The following is a 22,317-nucleotide window of genomic DNA, read 5'->3' as shown; positions in this document are numbered from 1 at the left end:
ATTAACCGTCAGCAGGGAATTATGCAAAAACAAACTAATTGCCTCTAATGAACAAATGTCAGATCCCCTGAAGATTCCAGTAAACCTGAACTTAAGTACCGTGTAATCCTTAAAGACAAAGTTATATACAAATCCATCTAATCCTTATGCAGAAAAATCAATGTGAACTTTCTTTAATTTCCATTCTAAACAATACATTCCACTGTACAAGGAAACTGGATATCCGCTTAGATAACTTAGGCCAGACCACATCTGGTAAAAAAATATTGCTGAGCCAAGTGTCACGAAATTATGGCACAATACTGGGTATCTCATCAACAAACTAGCAACTACATGTCATTAAGCAAATATAAACCCTTTTCTAACACAACAAACACATCCAAAATATGCCCCATAAGTGCCAATCTGACGTTTTAAAATAATGGCAATTTTCAGGGATTTGTAGAGCTGTGAGGACTCTGGGAAATTATTTTTCAAGTCTAGCTCTCTCAGGCTTTGAGCAAGCTATGGATGTAAGATGCATGCCAATCAACAGAAAAGTAAAATAGAAAATGAGAAAACCCTTTTCTCAAATTCACACATTTGGTGTTTAAGCATTCAAAAAGATGTCAGGGCAAACAATTAGCTGCAAAAATGCACAAAACAATCCATGAGGAGGTCCTCTCTGCAAGGGCAGATGACTGGAAATGAGTGGAATGACTCTTGTCAACTTTGTAATGGCAACACAGATAATGGAGTTCATGTGACACAGTGCAATGACAAGGACTCTCAGTTTATATCCTATTGGTAACTGACACTTCTAAGTACAGTACTCCCTTTGGAGACTGCAGTTGTGGCAGGAAACACAAACTACAATACTGTACTTTTCTGAAATTTCTATTATGTCCCAGTCACATATGTCAAGGGGTCCTGGCAACTTGTTGGTCAAAATGTTGATTTGCTGGCTTTGTGTGAGTCACCTAATCCTTTGCTTAACTTTAAAAAAAAATTTATAACCTGTAATTATAACCTGTGATATGTCACAAAGTAGAATTTCATATTTTATATTATCAATGATAAAACAAACACCATAAGAGATTGAATATACGAGAATAAAAAAAAATGTTGGAGGATGTGTGTTGGTGGTGTTGGAGGTGTTGGAGGGTGTGTGTTGGTGGTGTTGGAGGGTGTGTGTTGGTGGTGTTGGAGGGTGTGTGTTGGTGGTGTTGGAGGGTGTGTGGTGGTGTTGGAGGGTGTGTGTTGGTGGGTGTGTGTTGGTGGTGTGTGTAGGTGGTGTTGGAGGGTGTGTGTTGGTGGGTGTGTTGGTGGTGTTGGAGGGTGTGTGTTGGTGGTGTTGGAGGGTGTGTGTTGGTGGTGTTGGAGGGTGTGTTGGTGGTGTTGGAGGTGTGTGTTGGTGGTGTTGGAGGGTGTGTGTTGGTGTTGTTGGAGGGTGTGTGTTGGTGGTGTTGGAGGGTGTGTCGGTGGAGTTGCGGGCGTGTGTATGTGATGCTGAGGTGTGTTCATCACACACACACACACGGGAATAAACAACATGCATCCAGTGATCTTGTTGTGTGACAGCCTGGAGGCGAGATAAACATCAGCTGTTGAGCTGGCAACACCCTGGTACATGTTACCACTCATTTCTATTCCATCTCTCTAATCACCCACACCTTTCGGCTTTCTCCTCCCATTTTAAAATGTTATGTAACGTAATTTTGAAGGGATACAACTTTCCTCATTTATACTTATACTTATCACAAACTCCCTAAAATAATTTAGCTTTGTCTTTATTCAAGACATCTGCAGGTCATGAGACCCACTAATCCCCCACCCAAGAAAGTTGACCTGACATTCCATCAGGTCAGTAATATGAGACCCACTAATCCCCCACAGCTCCATTAGAGTGGAAAATACAAGTCTTTGCTGTAACACACAGCTTATTCATGCCCATATCATAAAAATTTTAATTTTTAAATATATTTATTGAACCAAACTTTTAGATAAACTATTCTAGATTATTATAGTAAAGAAATAGAGTTTCTAACTTCATTAGAAGTGCATTTATGGACTCCAGTAGTTTAGACTCAAGGAAAACATCCCCAGCACCCAGAAACATTCTGGGGAAGTGGGCTAGAGTCTGTTTGTGCAAGATGTCTAGTTTAGACACTTAGAACTTTTTACAGTAACTGGAAAAGATTCCGGGATAAGGAATTTTTCCAGGTTTGAAAATCGTCTGGTTAGCCGGAAATATCTCATCCCCGGAAGTGCTCTGCCCCAACTGTTCCGGCTAATGGGGATATATATACTGTACTGTTTATAAGTACAGTATACAGTACTCTCAATTTAACGGAATTCGTTCCACACAGTTGTTAATTAACGAAATTTCATTAACCGAAACCATTATTTAAATGGGATATTGGGTAATTGGTTCCAGCTCACGGAGAAGTACATACAAAGTAAAGCCCAAAATGCAAAAAGTCAGAAACACTCCTAAAATTCCAGGTATATGCTGATAACCACAAGGAAAAAAGAAAACACCAAGTTCCCAAGCGCTTTAGTTGTAATTCACATCTTCAGGGGTGAGTACAGACTAACCAGAAATACATAACAAGGCATATATATAGGAGGTGAGATCAAGTCCACAATGGTCCGGTCACTAGGTAGTGACCCTACTAATCTTCAAAAGCACACCAGCAGTCGGTAGTCAGGTCAGAGGGGAAGATGCTGTTCTGATATTGTACTTATGTTCTTTGATTCTGAGCTGCAATGTTTTTCCTGTCTGTCCTACATAATTACCCTGTTCGTTCATGTTAGGAATAATAATCATCCCATTGCTTGGGAAAAAAGCTTAGAAGTATTCAAATCATCTTGTCACAGAAAGACTTCTGGTTGAAGCTAGTTTGATTAAGGAATGAAAATCAATAAACCTTAGTGATGGTCAGTTCAAAACTGATATAGGGTATGCTATAACGAATCTAATTGGTTCTAGAACCTCGTTCGTTATAGCATTCGTTTGTTATAGGATTAATCCGTCCCAGACCCCAAATACAACCACTTAACACTGAAAACTTTCTGTGGAAAATGAAAAAAATATGGTACTTTATCTTTCCTTAGTGTTGTTCAGCATGCAGGTACCCCTAAACACTGGCACAGCACTATCACTTCCACTGGGAGTCTTGGCTTTAAGGTCCTCAAACAATTGTTTGGCCTTCTCTAAAATTATAGCTTCACTAATGCTATCACCTGCCATTTCTTTCTCCTTTATCCACTAAGTAAATTTTCCATCTCTTCAATCACATTACCTTGCTTTGCTAAGTCTAAAATTCCCTTAGCCACTTGCACAGTTTTAACTCCTCTTTATTCTTCAAATTGTACATATAGTCGTTTAGCCATCCCATATTCATCACTAAGTTTCACAATGCTTGTTCCATTCTCACGTTTCTTTATGATTTCTTTCTTAGTTTCAAGGTTATCAGCTTTCTCACTCGCTTTGGACGATTCATTGTTACAATTGTATACTTGTATAACAAAATAGTTTACAAATAACACAATTTCCACATCAAAGACGAAATTTCAACAATAACATTGGTGCACTGGCTACAATGAGACAAAGATGGCGCCTGACGCTCTTGTTGTGAGCCGCTGTACAACAATATTCATGCGCCAGATGAAATAGTCCCGTATTCATCCACGTTAGTTGTAGGAGTTGAGTTCGTTATAGCATTCTTAATTTTATAGGTAAAACTGTTAGTTACAGGAATATTCGTAGTAGGGATCCGTTCGTTATAGCATACCCCACTGTATTATGTTACATAAATTTATTTGTCAGTGGTCCAAGGTTAAAATGTAAGAGCTAGATATGAAGGTTATGTAGTGGGTCCTTATTTTCAACAGCCTGACCTGACTAGTCCGTCGCCCCCCTTTCTCTTAGCTCCTCTATGTAATGCGTTGGTGTGGGGATTAGTGGATGACATCATTATGACCTGACCTCATGTTTAATAAGGTCACCCTGTATATTAGCCCTCTCTCTGTCCATGTAATCCAGTTGCCTCTGAAGATGTCTTGAATAAAGGCAAAGGTGCTCCGTTGTTCCCTTTTCGTGTGATTTACTTGCATACGTATATACTGAGTGTATAGTTCAGGTTTTGACCAAATTTTAGGCAAAATTGGGGAGTGTATATCTTATCTCGTAATAGTTTTGTTAGGTTGAACCCGTGCATGATGGGAAGGCGTGGAGCAACTTTTAGCTTCAGACATGAAAAATATTTATCATTTACTTGAGTAAACAATGGAAATGTAAAATATGTACCAATTAGTAATGAAAAGTGTTGCAGTTCCTTCAGTAAGTGAAGCTCACCAACTACCAGTAGATACCTTACAGCATGCTTTCAGTAGTCTATGTTGAAGTTCTTGCAGAGCTAACTTATCATATCCATATGGTATCACAGTTCTCATTGATCTACAAAAGACCAGTATTAAAAACCTTTTCGATATTTCACATAATATAATACCGGTAATCTACTTCAACCTCCTATTGTTTACCATGACGTACTCACCACCAGCTGTATCAGCTAGGCGGTACACGTGTTTTAGTCGTCTTCAGTTAAAAACTGTTACATCACGTATATTTTACCTAAACTGCGCCTGAATGAATATATTCTCAAAATAAATAGTGGTTTTGCTGAAAGCGTGATGTATTTTAATGTAAAATAGGATAAAATACATAGCGAAAACTATTTTCCTTACCTTGATGTTCAAGAGCAGTTACTCGTTTTTTAATAGTTTTTGGTTAAAATATTGTTATATTACAATGGTATTCTATTCATACTGTGTGATATAATGCATTCACGGAAATGTAATATTTTTGCTGAAATGAAGTCGTCATTACAGTGGAAAGTGGGATAAAATTGTAGCGAAAACAATGACTTTACGCTTTCTTTCGTTCAAAAGATGTTACCGTAGCGGCTTTTGAATGGTTTAGTTAAAAAACTGTTGTATTACAATAATATTCCTCCTAATTGACTTGAATAAATACTTGAATGAGAATATACAATATTTTTGTTGAAACTACCCGGCGTTTCAGTGTAAAGTGTCGTAATAATAAATGGTAAACAATTTGCCTTCGGCTTTTCGTGTTTCATGCATGGCGAGCCTCAGTTTATAGGGCGTAGAGCGTTTTTAGTGAGAGTTTTGTTGTTCCTTACCTCAACGTGGGTGTTAAACTATAAGCGAGAATATCGTAAAATCAGGGTCAACCTATAAGCGAGGTTATAGGCAGTATATATGGTATAGTATGTATATATATATATATATATATATATATATATATATATATATATATATATATATATATATATATATATATATATATATATATATATATATATATATATATATATATATATATATATATATATATATATAGTGATTAATTTTTATCTCATGTGCAAAATATAGGACGTTAATATTCAAATTACTCACTGTCTTGCAGGGATTCCAGCAATGCAAATTATATTCTCTTAACTTTAGTCTGTGATATTAATAAGATAAAAACTGTAAGCCTAAAAACCTGGCTGGGAGGGAGGGAGGGAGCAGGAGGTGAGGTGATATGTTTGACCGTTTGAGCCGAAGGTCTCTGTGTGTTTATTTAACAGTCCTACTAAGCTTCTCTCTCATTTAAAATGCCAGTGAAATGACCTGGGAGAATATAATTAACATTGCTGGAATTCTCACAAGACAGCGACTCATTTGAATATAAAAAAGCTATAATTTGCATTAGACATACACAATTATATTCTCCTAAGTTTAGTCTGAGATACTGTATTATATAAGATAAAAACCCTGGCTGGGCAGATGGGAGAGAGGAGGGAGGGAGCGTGCGTGCGTGGGAGGCGGAAGTGAGGTGTACTTTGACAGTTAGAGGCGAAGGTCTGGTGAAGTATTTATTTGTTTATTTATGTTTAAATCAGTTTTGTTTTTGTTCATAAAATTTCATAAAGTGACCGGGAGAAATAAATTTATATTGCTGGAATCCCCACAAGACAGTAATTAATCTGAATATAAACAAGCTATAATTTGCATTAGACATACATTTTAGATCTAATTTAAAATTTTATTAGAAGAGCAAAATTTTTTATCTTATGTGCAAAATATATGAGGTATATATTCAAATTATCCTGTCTTACAAGGATTCCAGCAATATAAATCCAACTTTAGTCTGTGATTTTATATAAGATACAAACTTAAAGCCTATTGTATACAGTACCCTGCTTAGCGCTTTCATAGCGTTTATATCTGGCAGTGCCTTGCCATGAACTTTATAGCGGATTTTTCCAAAGCTTGGCAGTGAGTGTCTTAGCTAAAGCTATTTTTGATTGCTTCCACCCACGCACCCTATACTGCCTGTTTTAGCTCTAAAATTCTTACAAATTACCCAGCCAGAATATAGTTTATGGAATTCTTATAATTTGGTGAATATTTTGAATATAAACAACATATTTTGCATTAAACATACAATTTTTAGATAAAATTTAATCTGAGTAAAATATGTTATGTCCAAAATATATGACATTTATATTCAAAATATTCCTGGTCTTACAAGGAATCCAGCAATGTCAATTATATTATCTAACTTTAGTTTGAGGTATTATTTATTAAATTTAGTGGTTATCCACCATCTCCTTGGGGACGGTTGGTGGGGGGGTGGAGAGGAAGGGACCAACCGACCGACCATCTGTTACAGGTGAAGAATTTTTTTTTAACTGAAGATGTTGTTTTAGCTCATAAATTTCATACAATTACCGGTCAGAATATAATTTACATTGCTGGAATTCTAATAATTTGGTGATCATTTTGAATATAAACAACATATTTTTGCATTAAACATACAATTTTTAGATAAAATGTTTAATCTGGTAAGTATGTTATCTTTTGTCCAAAATATGACATTTATATTCAAAATATTCCTGGTCTTACAAGGATCCAGCAATGTCAATTATATTATCTAACTTTAATCTGAGGTATTATTTAATACTAAATGTTAAAACTCTTGAATGGAGGATTGGTGGGGGGTGGGGGAGGTTGGGACTGACGCTGTTGGAAGAGGCAAGGTGGGGTACTTTGATTGACAGATAGTGTCGAAGAATATATTTTTTTTATTAACTGTAGATATTTGTTTTAGCTCATAAAATTCACACAAATTATCCGGCCAGAATATAATTTACATTGCTGGAATTCTTATAATTTTGGTAATCATTTTGAATATAAACAACATATTTTTTGCATTAAAACACACAATTTTAGATAAAATGTTTAATCTGAGTAAGTATAGTTATCTTTTGTGAGAAAATATATGACATTTATATTCAAAATATTCCTGGTCTTACAAGGAATCCGCAATGTCAATTATATTTTCCTAACTTTAGTTTGAGGTTATCCCACATCTCCTTGGGACGGTTGGTGGGGGTGGGGGGAGGGAGGGACCGACCGACCATCTGATTAACTGGCTGTGTACTGTAGTGTGAGGGGGAGGTTGAGTCCATTATTTGAATGGACATTAACTTGGCGACTGTATTTCTCTTAAGTATTAATTGTTTGCATGTACCATCCATTAAATTAATGTTATTTTTTACCAACATAGTTATTTTGTCTCAAAAGAGTAGTTTGGGGGAGTCGGGCTGGGTTCTATTGGAATTAATCCCATATGTTCTGTTATTCATAACACGGTTTTCTCACTTGCGCTGGGACCTCTGGGTTCAATTGACCCGTTAAGTGAAATACCACTATAACCAAAACCGCTGGGAGGGAGGGGGTTGGGAGGGAGGAGGGTGACAGTGACATGTTTGACAGTTGGCGCCTGTGGTGGAAGTATTTAATTGTTAATTTATGTCCTTTAGGTTGATTTTTTTATTTTTGTATAAAATTTAATAGAAGTGACCAGGGTGAGGAAGGTGTCAGTGGTGGTGTGAAGTAGGTGTTGGTAGTGCTGTGAGAGTGTTAGTGGTGATGTGAGGAGGTGTCGGTGGTGGTGTGGGAGGTGTTGGTAGTGCTGTGAAGTGTTAGTGGTGATGTGAGGAGGTGTCGGTGGTGGTGTGAAGTAGGTGTTGGTAGTGCTGTGAGGGAAGTGCTAGTGGTGATGTGAGGGAGGTGTCGGTGGTGGTGTGTGAAGTGTGGTGTAGTGCTGTGAGGAAGTGTTAGTGGTGATGAGGAGGTGTCGGTGGTGGTGTGAAGGAGGTGTTGGTGTGATGGAGGTGTTGGTGGTGGTTTGAGGATGGTGTGAGTGTTGGTGGTGGTTGTGGGGAGGTGTCGGTGGTGGTGTGAAGGAGGTGTTGGTGTGAGAGGTGTTGGTGTGAGGGAGGTGTTGGTGTTGATGTGAGGGAGGTGTGGTTGTTGGTGTGAGGGAAGTGTTGGTGGTGGTGTGAGGAATGTTGGTGGTGGTGTGAGGGAGGTGTGGGGTTGCAATTTCAAATTCTGTGTCATTACTAAGGAATAACAAAGTCTCTGGTGCACTGTAAGATTGAGGAAAAACGAAGGATTCAGGCGTCCTGAAGCGAGAGAAAACGGACTCCTGTGATAGGGGACTGAAATAAAGAAAGACATATCTACATGTTTTGTGGACTACAGTATTGAGCATACCCTTTTCATCACTTTGTAATAAACCTAACGATGCCTAAGTGTGTTTATGATATTTACCATAACATTATATATATATTTAATGGGTCTAAATGGTCGTAAAATGGGAAACTTGGGGTTGGGTGCCTGGAACCAATTAGAATAAATCTCATAGGTTCTGTACTTTCGTTATCGTGAATTTCGTTATCATGCACTCGGCGGGGTCCCAATTAGGCATGATAACCAAGGGATGACTGTACTGTACTGTATATACTTGTGACACTTGCTAGTTGCTTCTGGTGTTATGGTACAGGGGTACCTAGTGACAGCACTAGGACCCCGCTTCCTCTATCAAGGAACAAACAATTGAAATTGAAATTGAAAAAAAAACATTCAAATAGTGGGACGTAGCAAACATAAGTGGCCCTAGAGTGGGCACAGTCACGTTTGCATCGCGTATTCTTATAGATTGTGCTGCCAGGCGTATTATGTTATTTTATTAGCCTTTCTAACCTCTGTGTTTCATAAGTTGTGTACATTATCTAGTGAATTTAGTCAATATTGTACAGTACAAGTACAGTAATACCCCGATTTCTGCGGTTTCGCTTTAAGCGATTCTACATTTCTGGCACTTGCCAGAACCAGACTTTCACTTTCAGCAGGTGCATCTACTCATATACCGGTGAAGTATAATTTATTTTTATTTTTTATTTAGCTCATAAAATTCATACAAATTACCAAGCCAGAATATGATTTACATTGCTGGAATTCTTACAATATGATGATCATTTTGAATATAAACATCATGGATTTTGCATTAGACATACAAATTTTAGATCTAATGTAATAATTTGGTTTACACAAAGCAAATATTTTATCTTTTGTGCAAAATATGAAGTTTACATTCAAAATATTCTGATCTGCAAGGAATCCAGAAATGTCAATTATATTATCCTAACTTTAGTCTGGTATTATTTATTACTACAGTATACGTTAAAATCTAGTGTTTTCACCCAAACATTTCTGAGAGAGGTAGGAGCCAGTGAGCTGGGAAAGGGGGGAGTTGAGTCCATTATTTGAATGGATATTAACCTGGCAACTATATTTCTCTTAAATATTAATTGTGTGAGCATACCATCATAAAATTAAGATGTTATTTTTACTACAACATAGGTATTGTGTCAGAAAAAGTGGAGTTTGAGGCGGGCTAGTCTCTATTGGAACTAATCCCATATGTTCTGTTGTTCACTTTACAGTTTCACTTTCCGCGGTACCCCGTGGGTTCAATTGACCACGTAAATCGGGGTTACTACTGTACACTGCAATACAGTGGTCCCTCAGTTAACAATGGACCTAAGTGCAAACCTGTAATGTACATGTACTAAATGATATGGGTACTAAAATTGTTATGTCTATTGCAAATATAAGCTTTTTATATTAAAATTAATCACTCTCTTACAAGAATCCCAGCAATGTAAGTTATATTCACCCAGGATGTTTGGGTGGGGAATTATGAGCTTAGTCACTCTTAAGGAATGATAAATAAACACGCAGGCCTTCAAGCCAACTGTCAAATCATATCGCCTCACCCCGCTCCCCTCCTCGCTCTCCCCCATCTGCCCAAGCCAGGGTTTTAGGCCTTAAGTTTTTCATATAATATCTCAGACTATGGGAGAATATAATTTGCATTGCTGAAATCCTTGCAAGACAGAGATTATTTACATATAAACATCATATATTTTGCTCAAGAGATAAAAATTGTAGTACATTAGTGCACAGTACTGTAGTACATTTTATAATATAAAGTTTTTCAACTGTATTTTTGGGTAGATTTACATAAATTTCTTCATTTATTTTCATCCATTTACATGCACACACCATACTAAAAGAAATGCAAAAGAAATAAATAACCTTAGTGCAAAGCTGGAGTGTACATGTACTAATTTCATTACGGTACTAAAATTGTTATGTCTAGTGCAAATTAAAGGTTGTTTATATTTAAATTAATCACTATCTTACAAGAATCCCAGCAATGTAAATTATATTCACAGGTCATTTCACTGGCTTTTTATAAGAAGCTTAGTCATGAAAATGATAAATAAACATCGTTAGACCTTGGGCGGTGACAACTGTCAGCGTGCTACCTCACCTCCGCTCCCTCCCCCTCCCTCGCTCCTCGCTCGCTCGCTCCCCTCCTCCTCCCTCTCCCCCAGCTGCCCAGCATTGCTGGAATCCTTATAAGACAGTGAATAATTTGAATATAAAGTCATGTATTTTACAAGATAAAATTTATCACCTGTATCACATTACAGTAGTAATTTAGAGTAAGAGTGTATATGTCGTATATAGTATTCCACATACACGTAAGTACAGTACGGGCCCTATATTTTATCTGTGGAGTTTATAATACGGATTGCAAATCTGTGGATTGCCCGTCGGAGAATATTATATACATTGAAGTAATTGAAGTACATTCAAATCGTAGCCATTAACTCGCATAGCACGAATTTCTACAGAGTTTGCTAAAACTCCCATAACCTCACACACACACGCATAGCTCTCCTCACTCCAGTCAGTCTCTTGTAACCAACTTGTGTTAGGCATCTTAGTATGAATTTACAAAAATATTACATTTCATGATATATTATCAACACAATATGACCAAATCTAAAATATAAAGTATTTTAACCCGAAAACTACTAAAAAAAAGCAGTAACATATCTTGAACATTGGAAGGCTAGGTAAAAGTCTTTTTGTTTTCATATAGTTTATCTATATTTACATTAAGAGAATGCATTACGTTTCCAGCAAAAACTACTATTTATTTCTGAAAGTATAGGTAATATTTTTGCTAGAAATAAGCGTCACGGTAATACAGTGGAAAGTGTGAAAGCAATATTTCGCTTTCTTTAGATTTCAAAAGATGTTACCGTAATCGCTTTTGAATGGTTTTCAGTTAAAAGCTGTTGTATTACAATAATATTCTATCTAATTCACCATGATGCAACAGTTTTTTAACTGAAAACCATTGGCGTTCACGAGTAACATCATACTGAGCAGAAAAGAAAGCGAGAATATTTATTTTCGTCACTTTCCACTGTAATAAATGCGTCATTTCAGCAAAAATATTACATTTCCGTGAATGCTGTAGTATATCAAGCACAACATGAATATAATATCATTGTAATATAACAGTATTTTTATTACTTTATTAAAAAGCAGAGTAACATCTCTTGAATATTGGAAGGTTAGGTAAAAGTCTTTTGTTTTCATCATGTATTTTGTCTATTTTACATTGGAAATACATCACGTTTCATAAAACTACTATTTATTTCTGAGAATAATATATTCATCCGGAAAGGCACAATTTCGGTAAAATAACCATGTTAACAACATTTTTTTTAATTGAAAGCGATTCGAAAACCATTGCCCTCTAGCCTGTTCCAAAAGGGGAGGAGCTAGGAGGGAGCTGTTTGGTCTTAAGAGCGGTAAAGGAAAATGATTTTGATGGATTTTTAATGAAAATATTCAGAAAGACCTGGCACTGTCAGGAAAGTGGCTGCTGAAGGGCTTCGGGTTTATGGCAGAGGCGAGATTAGGGAGCTAATTGAGGCACGACACTGGGCTGACGAGGAGGATCTGGGGAGTTAGTAGACTCAGGCAAAAAGGAAGAGGCGAAAGGGGAAGGGATGAGGAGAAGAGCACACCAGAAATAACGTTGGAAAAGTTGGAGATGACCAGAATATTGAGGCTGAAAACCTGGCCTATAGTATGGACCTCTCCATGGTGCATGCCTGAAAATTCATCTGCGAGGGATGGATGGCGTTTTACGCTCAGCCACAAAAACATCATGGAAGAAATGAAAGAAAAGAGGCGACAACTCCCATCACCATGTTCTTTGATCACAAAGGAGATTTAACACCATCAATCGCAGCAGCAGTGAGGAAGCAGCCTGAATCCATCACCCCCGCCACACCACGTTATGGAATTGAGTGTGATGGGCTTGATGACCCGTCCTGTCGCCCGAGGATAGGTGCTGGCACAGTTAAGTGAAATTTTATCTCTTTTTTTTAATAGCCTTTTCTTGCCATGTTTATTGTTTAATGCAGCACAGTACTGATTCAGTACTGTACACAGGAAAAGGAGGTGCAGTTATTCACAAAACATTTATTAGATTTGTCGGTAGTAGTGTGGGGGAGGAGGCAGAGGGTGGGAGGAGGCAGGGGAGGTGGAGGAGGTGAGGAGGGAGGCGAGTTGGGAGGAGTGGTGACCTTGGAGGCAGGGGCGAGTGGAGATGCCAGCCAATTGCATTACAGATTAATGAGCTGTTTTTATATGTGCATTTAATAATAAATGTGTACATTACGTTTCAACAAAACTACCATTTATTTCTGAGAACATGGAAATGTAATATTTTTGCTGAAATGATGTATGTATTACAGTGAAAAGTGGGATAAAATTGTGACGAAAGCAATGACTTTCTCTTTCTTTCGTTCAAAAGATGTTACCGTAATCGCTTTTCGAATGGTTTTCAGTTGTGGGATTATAAGGCTAATGATAGGATAGAATATTATTGTAATACAGCACGAGTACAACAGTTTTTTAACTGAAAACCATTCGAAAAGCGATTACTGTAAAATCTTTTGAATAACGAAAGAAAGCGAAAGTCATTGTTTTCGTCTTTCCACTGTAATATGTACGTCATTCCAGCAAAAATATTATATTTCCATATTTATTTCTGAGAATACCTATATTCATTCAGTCACAGTTAAGGTAAAATATACTTGTGATGTTATATTTTAATGAAAATACCAGGTATTTAGAAATACGGTATCGTAGTTTTCTTTTGTTTCAAATTTAATTAACAAAGATTGATGTTTCAAATGTAATGAACAAAAATTTATGTACAGTATCTATAAATAAACTTTAATAAATGAATACTTTATGTTTTACATCGTCCTGTGCATACCATACCATGCATTTGGCTACTTTGGGCGTGCTATGATGACGCAAGAGATCTGCCCTAGCAACTGTACCGACACTCACAGCTGGTGGTGTGTTGGTGTGTCGTTTCCATTGTTTACTGGTAGTTACTGGTAAATATTTTTCAACCTAATGAAACTATTACCCGTTTAGAGGTCGACCCCCAATTTTTTGCCAAATAATTTTGTCTTAAAAACTTGAACTACACACAGGTATATACGGTAAATAAGGACATGGGGGGACCAGGTTTTTTTTTTTTTGGAAGGGGGGAGGCCAGCACATATACGCGGATTTTTAACATCCACGGGTATCTCTGTTACGTAACCCCCGCGTATGTTAAGGGCCGACTGTATAAAGACAAAGTTTATGTGATGATCGGACAACGTCCATTTCGGTTAACGTCACATTTCCAAGAACGTATCTAGGACGTTAACCGGCGCATGACTGTATATAGTCTCTCCTCGACTTACGACATATTCGACTTACGACAACTCGGACATACGAAGGCCATGGTCGTATAAAATATTTTTCACATTACGTATTTTCGAGTCCCGACGTTTGGTCGTAATGTGACGCCATACAATAGAGTGGGCTGGCCGCCTCGTGGTGTACAGCATCCACACCGTAGCCCGCTCAGTTGGTGTTTGGCCATCGTTGCTGTTAGTGATCGCGCTGTGTACTGACAAAATTTTCGTTTGTAATTCCCTTTAAAATAGTTGGCAAGCGTAAAAGTGAGAGTTCTCGTGGTGCTGAGAAGAAAAAGAGACAGTCAATAACTTTTGAGATGAAAATAAAAATAATAATGCAATATGAAAATGGAAAAACGATAGCAACCATTTCACGCGACCTTGGCCTCTCTCACTCGACGATATCAAAAATTTTGAAGGACAAGGAACGAATTCGTGAGGTAGTGAAAGGATCAGCACCTATAAAGGGAGCAACAATAAAAAAAAAAAGACAAGGTCCTTTTCATGAGATGGAGAAATTACTAGTGACGTGGATGGAAGATCAGCTGCAAAAGTGTGTACCCTTAAGCCTTTTAACCATACAGGCTATGGCAAGAAGCTTTTTCGAAAGCGTGAAAGAGCAGGCAGGAGATAAGTGCGACCAAAACTTCACAGCAAGTCATGGGTCATTCGAAAGGTTTAACAAAAGTTACAACTTCCACAGTGTAAAGGTGAGTGGCAAGGGAGCAAGTGCTGATGTGGGGGTGCTGCTGAAGCTTTTAAGGAGGAGCTAGATCGCGTCATCGTGGAGGGAAATTATTTGTCTGAGCAAATATTTAATGTGGATGAAACTGGCTTATTTTGGAAGAGCATGCCAGAGCGGACACATATCCACAAAGAGGCGAAAACCATGCCGGGATTCAAGGCATTCAAGGACCGAATCACATTTCTGTTGGGGGGGAATGTAGCTGGTTTCAAGGTAAAACCCTTCATGATATACCATTCTGAGAACCCAAGAGCTTTTAAAAATGTCAGCAAGCACACACTGCCAGTGTTTTATCGCAGTAATAAGAAAGCATTGATGACCCTAGCATTGTTTGAGGATTGGTTCCGGAGTTGTTTCATTCCACGAGCCAAGGAGTATTGTCTGCAACAAGGCATTGTGTTCAAGATTTTATTAATTTTAGATAATGCTCCAGGACACCCACCACACCTGGATGACCTGCACCCTGATGTTAAGGTAGTCTACATTCCACCTAACACTACCTCTGTCATCCAACCCATGCATCAAGGTGCTATTGCTGATTTTAAAGCGTATTATTTACGTACGACCTTCGCTCAGGCTATTGCTGCTACTGAAGGTGAGAAAACGCTCAGAGAGTTTTGGAAGGACTACAAAATTTTGCAATGTACAAAGAACATAGCTGTAGCATGGGATGAGGTTACAGGTCAGTGCATGAATGGAATATGGAAGAAGGTCCTGAAAAAATTTGTGAACAGTTTCAAAGGATTTAATGAAGATGAAGCAATTTCTGAGATTAGTAACAAGATAGTGCAGATGGAGTTAGAAATTGATAATGAAAATGTTGAGCACTTGGTGGAAAGTGTAGCAGTTTATGCTAAGTAACAAGGATCTTATTGAACTGAAGGCACAGAAATTTGCAGAGGAAGAAGACAGACAAAATGTAAAAGAAGAACCTGCCCCCCCAAAAAAGTTTTCAGTGAAACAAATGGCAGAGGCATTTGCTACTATTAATAAGGGGATGCAAATGTTTGCAGAAATGGATCAAAATGTTGAACATTTTGAAAAAGTTGGCAGGCTGATCCAAGATGCACTTGCTTGCTACAGGGAGATTTACAATGAAAAGAAAAGGCAAACTGTGCTGTCTAAATTGGACATAATTTTTAAGAAGTCCCCCACTGCTGTATCCTCACGCCCCACCACTGCTGCCTCTTTACTCCCTAAAGATGATCCAATACCTTCAACAAGCAAGTATGTTAGCCTGTCTGAAGAAAGCGAACCTGACGACCCACCCAGCTCTGTCTCCTCTTCTGCGTCATCCAATTAATGTAGTGTACATGCTTAATTAAAAAATTATTGAGGCCCCGTGTGCGTTCAGCTGACTACATTAAAGGTAAGTGCACAGTAACACTTTATTCATTTTTCATTATTGATTAGTTTTACTGAACTGCATTTCATTTTAGAATTTCTATGTATTATTTTCGCCTTTTCGACTTACGACCAAATCGACTTACGACCTGGTCGTCGGGGTGGAATCCCGTCGTAAGTCGACGAGAGACTGTACTGTATTTTAGCTTTCATGTTTATTCAAGACATCTTCAGGTCCTTAGCCCCACTAATCACCCACCCAACAATGGGTGACCTGACATTGTATCAAAAGGTCAGTAATATGAGATCACTAATACCCCACCCTACCTCCACCTGACACTGTGTCAGGTCAGGTCAGTTACACAAGACCCACTAATCCCCCACAGCTCCTTGGGAGTGGAAAATACCAGTCCTTCCTATAACACACAGCTTCATTGACAACCATATCATATAGATTTTTAGTTTAGACTTTTGTAAAACTCCCCAGCACAAAGTAACATTCTGGGGATGTGGGCTAGTGTTTGTCTGTGCAAGATGCATGGTTTAGACATTCGGAAAGTTTTTCCAGTAACCAGAAATAGTTCCGGGAATGGGGGATTTTTCAGGGTTTGAGAAAGTCGTCCGGTTAGCCGGAAATCTCCCATCCCCAGAAGTGCTCTGCACCAATTGTTCTGCTAACGGGGATATCACTGTACTGTATATAGTTTACTCACCAACTGATCCTGTCATCCTTAACCTAGAATAGGCAGATACTTCACTCATTTGACCATAATACATACTGTAATCATGTCTTAACACTTGTGATGAAGGTTGGGTGGGAGATTATTGGGTCACGTTACTAACCTGACCTGATGCAATGTCAGGTCACCCATTGTTGGGTGGGGGATTAATGGGTCTTATAACCTGAAGATGTCTTGAATTACATTATTTTTTACCTATGAGGTACAGTATATACATAGTACTGTACTGTATTGTATATGAAGGGTACAGGTATTAATAAGCACAGATTATTAAAGTAATGTATCTTTACTAATTAAAGAAAAATAAATAAACAATATTGTATCATGAATAAGGCGACCCTTTGCGGGGGGAGGAGTGGCGTGGTCACATTCCAATGGACCCCCCCATTTCCCTCTCTACCTCACAGCATTCGTTAGAGAGATGAATTTGATACCATATTGATCCTGAATAAATTCTCTATGAGACATTTCCAATATGATATCCTATCCTTAAATGACAAGCTGAATAATAAGGTAAATATAATTATTTTACTGTATATGAAGGGTACTGGTATTAATAAGCTCAAATTATTACAGTATCTATCCTTAAGTCTCTATATACAGAACTAAACAAAGAATTTATTTGAAATACAATAAGTTCTCGCTTAACATCGGGGATACGTTCCTGAAAATGCGACGTTATAAGAAACAACATTAAGAGGATCAATTTTCCCCATAAGAAATAAATAACATATGGGAGTTATGTTCCTGAGCCTCCCATTGCCCCATGAATACAGAAAATTATTGCCATTTCTATGGAAAATAGGGCATGCATATACAACTACAAGTACTGTACAGTGTACTAAGTTGTTATGGGTACTCACCAATGGGTGGAGGTGTCTGGTGGGTAGTGAAGTGGAGGAGGCAGATCGCAGGAGCAGAGGAGGCAGATGGCGGGAGAAGAGGAGGCGGATGGCGGGAGAGGAGGAGGTGGATGGCGGGAGCGGAGGAGGTGGATGGCGGGAGCAGAGGAGGTGGATGGCGGGAGCGGAGGAGGCGGATGGTGGGAGCGGAGGAGGGCAGGAGGGGAGGAGGGTGGTGAGTCACTGAGACTGCAGCTGCCTCCTCCTCCTCCTCCTGCGCTGACTGGGGCTCCTCCGCCACTTTTTGCTCCTCTTCCGTTGTTGTTTGCTCCTCCTCGGCTGCTGGCTGTTGTGAAGATGCTGCTGCTGCTGTTGCTTCTGGGGTCCCGCCATGAAAAAATGAATCCAGTGTTGACTGCTTGGTGCTACTCTTCTTCTTTTTCTCCTTATAAATCTCAGAGTAAAATAACCAAGACAGTCATCAATGCTGCGCTGAATCTTTGAGCTACGTTCTCTGTTTGGGTCGTCATCTACAAGGATTTGCATACCTTGCTGGGTCATGTTGAAAGATTATGCCATCCTCTTGGTAGTTAGCGTTTATGGAGGTTCTTCTTCGCCGTTTTCGTCTTCAACAGGACTGTGTTCTGCAAGTTGTTGCAAATCCTCATTGGTGAGCTCTTCTGTATGGGATGCCAGACGTCCTTAATATTCTCTGATTCCAGCTCATCAAAGTCTGCCTCTCTAGCCAAGCTGAGGATATCCCTATTCACTGCTGGTAATAAGTCCGTGAATCCCGTAAAACAGTTGACACATCCGGGCCACAATTTACCCCACACACCATTCAGGCAACTTTCAGAAAGCCTTGCCAATGTTGCCAATTGCATGAAGAATGTTGAAGCCGAGCCAATATTCTCGGATCATTGGTTTATTTTCTCCGTCTGTAGCCTTGAGCAGCTGGGCCATGGTACATAAATAATACGCCTTGAATGCACAGATGACGCCTTGGTCCATAGGCTGCATCAGTGCTGTCGCGTTGGGAGGCAGGAATACAACTTTTACACTGTCAGGCAAGTAGTTGAGATTGTGAGGATGAGCTGGAGCATTGTCAACGATCAGAAGAATTTTGAAGTCAAGGTTCTCCTTGGCACAGTATTCCTTCATTGCAGGGACGATGTACACATTTAACCACTGGCTAAATATGGCGCCGGTTATCCATGCCTTCTTGTTTGCCTTGTAGATGATTGGAAGGTGATCCTTAGAGTAACCTTTCAAGGCCCGTGGGTTAGCAGAGCAAGAAATCAGCATAGGCTTCAGCTTGAAGTCGCCGGCAGCGTTCGCGCATAGCAGCAGCATCAAGCTCTCTTTTGCCGCTTTAAAACCTGGCGCTCTTTTCTCCTCCTTGGAGATATAGGTCCTCTCAGGCATCCTCTTCCAAAAGAGACCAGTCTCATCCATATTGAAGACTTGTTTCGATGAGCAGCCTCCTTACTGGATAATCCGTTTGAATTCTGGCTGGAATGTCTCGGCAGCAACCGTATCTGAACTGGCAGCTTCACCAGTCATCTTTATGTTGTGGAAGTTATACCGACGCTTAAATCGTTGAAACTAGCCTTGGTTGGCAGTAAAGGTTTCTTCCTTCACCCTCTGTTTCCTTCATGTCGTCAAACAAGGATCTGGCCTTATGCTGCATAACCATAAGGCTCACAGGGGCATTGTGTTGATTCTGGTCCTCCATCCACATTGCCAGCATCTTTGCCACCTTCTCTATCACAGTACTTCTAGTACGAGTTGTCTTAGTAGCACTCAAAGAAGAACTACAGCACGTTTCCCTTTTCCAAAACGGGCTAATACATCCATTTTTGTAGCCAGGGTAATGATCTTACGTTGCCTCTTCACTACACTAGCATCAGTAGCATTTGGTGGGCGCTTGGAAGACATTTTGAATGGTGAGAGCAACAGCATTTAAGCACACACGAATAATGTGAAGTCGTAACAAAGACTGGCTCGGCGTCGCTTGGGGACACTCTGACGTTCCGCGAGTGAGGGCAGCTCGCCGAGCCGAGGGAGCGTATTGCGGCCAGAAAGGGAGTGGGTAATGTGCTGTAAAAAGTAGTCCCTGACGACACAAAACGACGTAACATGCAATCACCAAGACGTTAAACAAATTTTCGATCTCAAAACTTTTGCGACGTAGTACCGAATCAACGTTAAGCAGGACGACATAAAGCGAGGACCTACTGTACTCTGTAACATTCGATACCATAATATGCTGACCACTGGGGCTATTTATACAGACTTTTCCCTGTGAAAAAGCCATAATTTTGGGCAGCATATTACTGTACTCATTTTGTACTCAAATGTACTATGCTAAAGAACTAAAAATTTTCTCCTGTGCAAACTATGAGATGTTTATACACAAATTAATCGCTATCTTGCAAGGATTCCAGCAATGCAAGTTATATTCTTTAAGCCTAAAACAACCTTCACCCACCCCATCTTCCTCCTCTGCTGGCTGGAAGGGGGAGGGGGAGGTGGGGTGTTGACAGCCAGGAGGGGAGATTAATGTGTACTACATAGCTGTCAGGGACTCAAGGATGAAGGCAGGGTGGTTTAATTTTTTGCTCATAAATGACACTGACCTAATTGAGGAGAATATAACTTGCATTGCTGGAATTCTTGCAAGATAGCTATTAATTTGAGCATAAGCATCCCACAGTTTGCATTCGACATCAAAATTTTAATAATTAACTTTGTGCATGTGAGTACTGGTGTGATAATTTATGCAGTTGCTCAAAAGTTGTGGTTGCAGTTGCAAAGCTTTGTGACATCACTAGAGTATAATGCATTTCCATATGTTCTGGCTTATTCACTGATCAGTTGTCTAAGTGCAAAAGTAGCCAAATTGAGGCACCATGTATTAATTAACTTTAAAATAGAAATTATAAAGTAAAATGTTATAAGAGAATATTTTGGTAGTGCTGTTAATAAGTGTGCTGTGTAAGTGTCTTGGCATGTGAACCTGACTCCAACACCTCACCACCTGACTCCATCACCTCACCCTTTGCTTCATTAGCTAAGCTCGGAATTACATTGATTTATTACAGTATTATTTTACTTTTTTGGTATTGTATGTACTGTACATTTAAAGAAATATTTATATTTGCACAGTAATAATAAATGGACCCAGAGCAAAAAAATCCAGCATTACCCAAACGGTTGGTCTTCCCACCCACGCACCAACCATGTCAGGATGCGACTTAACATGATGCAATGTTTCATAACACCGGTAACCTTTGTCCCCAGGCCCTGAGCAGAAAGGTTTGGAGTAATTTTCTTGTAATTTTCTTCAGATTTTCTGGTAATTGGGCATTATTTCATAATCGATATTTGCTCCTAGACCCAGAAATTAAAATTTGGACAGATTTTCCAGATTTTTTTTTAAGTTTTCAGAAAATGCTCCTGATTTTCAACCACAGAATTTGTTCCCAAACCCAGAATTTAGGGAATTTTCCGGAAAATTCAGATAAAATTTCAATTCCGGCTATTGAAGAGTTTGGGTTTCAGGGATTCCGGCTAACAGAGATAATACTACTCTACTTAGAAATAAGGAAAACATAATATAAATCTAATAATTAAGAAAAATGAAGAGAATGGGTGAGTATGTGTGGAAAGTGAATGTATGTATTGAGGCAGTGAGCTATAACCGCAACAAGCCGCTTTCTCCCTTCTGCCCATGTGATGTCACGGCATACAGGCAGCAGCTACACACGTCTTTTGAGTCAGCTTGGTGACTGCACAGCTGAACTGAGTCACGCATACTGTATACTGTATCAGTAAACGTGAGGAATAAATAGAAGTAATAATAATAAATAAAAAAAAATTCTGTGTTGCCATTTGGCAATTGTTTTACTGGACAGGAAACAGAACAGCTGAGAGATCTACCCTGCTCCCCCTTCTCCTGCTCTGTGGGCTAACTCTTGTGTATGTAGGAAATGTTTATTCCCTTTGTGTTTTTGACCTCATGATAATTTTTTTTTTTTGCATTCTGTATGATTGTGTGTGCACGCAAAATAGTGAAAAAAAAATTACATACAGTGGTCCCTCGATTAATGAGCAAAATTGGTTCCACAGAGTAAGTCGTTAACTGAAAATTTCGTTATGTGAATCTATTATTTCAATGGGATATTGGGTAATTGGTTCCAACTCACAGAAAAAGTACATTCAAAGTACTGTATACTGGTAATAAAATTAACAAAACATTAAATATAAACTAAATAAAGTTCTGTACTGTACAGTATACTGTAAAATAATAATAAAACAATAGAATATTGTATTTTAACTTACTTTAAGGTGTGTATGTCTTCATCCCGGTGGCATTGTTTACATATCAAACAGATGATTGTAGAGGCAGTCGATGATGACATGCCATATTCTTTACAGAGTGCAATGATTCTAATGCCTTCTTTGTATTTCTTTATAATTTCTGCACTGTATATTATCAATATAACCAAATTTCAGAATGACCAACAATTTTAATGTACAAATGCAAAAATATTCAAGAGACCAACAAACTCGATGTTCGCTCCACTGTAAACAAAGTTAGA

The 22,317-nt window shown here is 38.8% G+C and overlaps 1 protein-coding gene across 3 annotated transcripts in view; it reads right to left on the bottom strand.

Annotated features, from left to right (window-relative positions):
* Positions 1–22,317, bottom strand: part of LOC121863965 (protein abrupt-like) — a 166,274-nt gene that overhangs the window by 16,432 nt on the left and 127,525 nt on the right. The gene's annotated exons all lie outside the window — the stretch shown is intronic.

The sequence above is a fragment of the Homarus americanus genome, unplaced genomic scaffold (assembly GCF_018991925.1).
Source record: "Homarus americanus isolate GMGI-L3 unplaced genomic scaffold, GMGI_Hamer_2.0 scaffold26352, whole genome shotgun sequence".
NCBI lineage: Eukaryota > Metazoa > Arthropoda > Malacostraca > Decapoda > Nephropidae > Homarus > Homarus americanus.
This window is presented reverse-complemented; position numbering and strand designations above follow the sequence as displayed.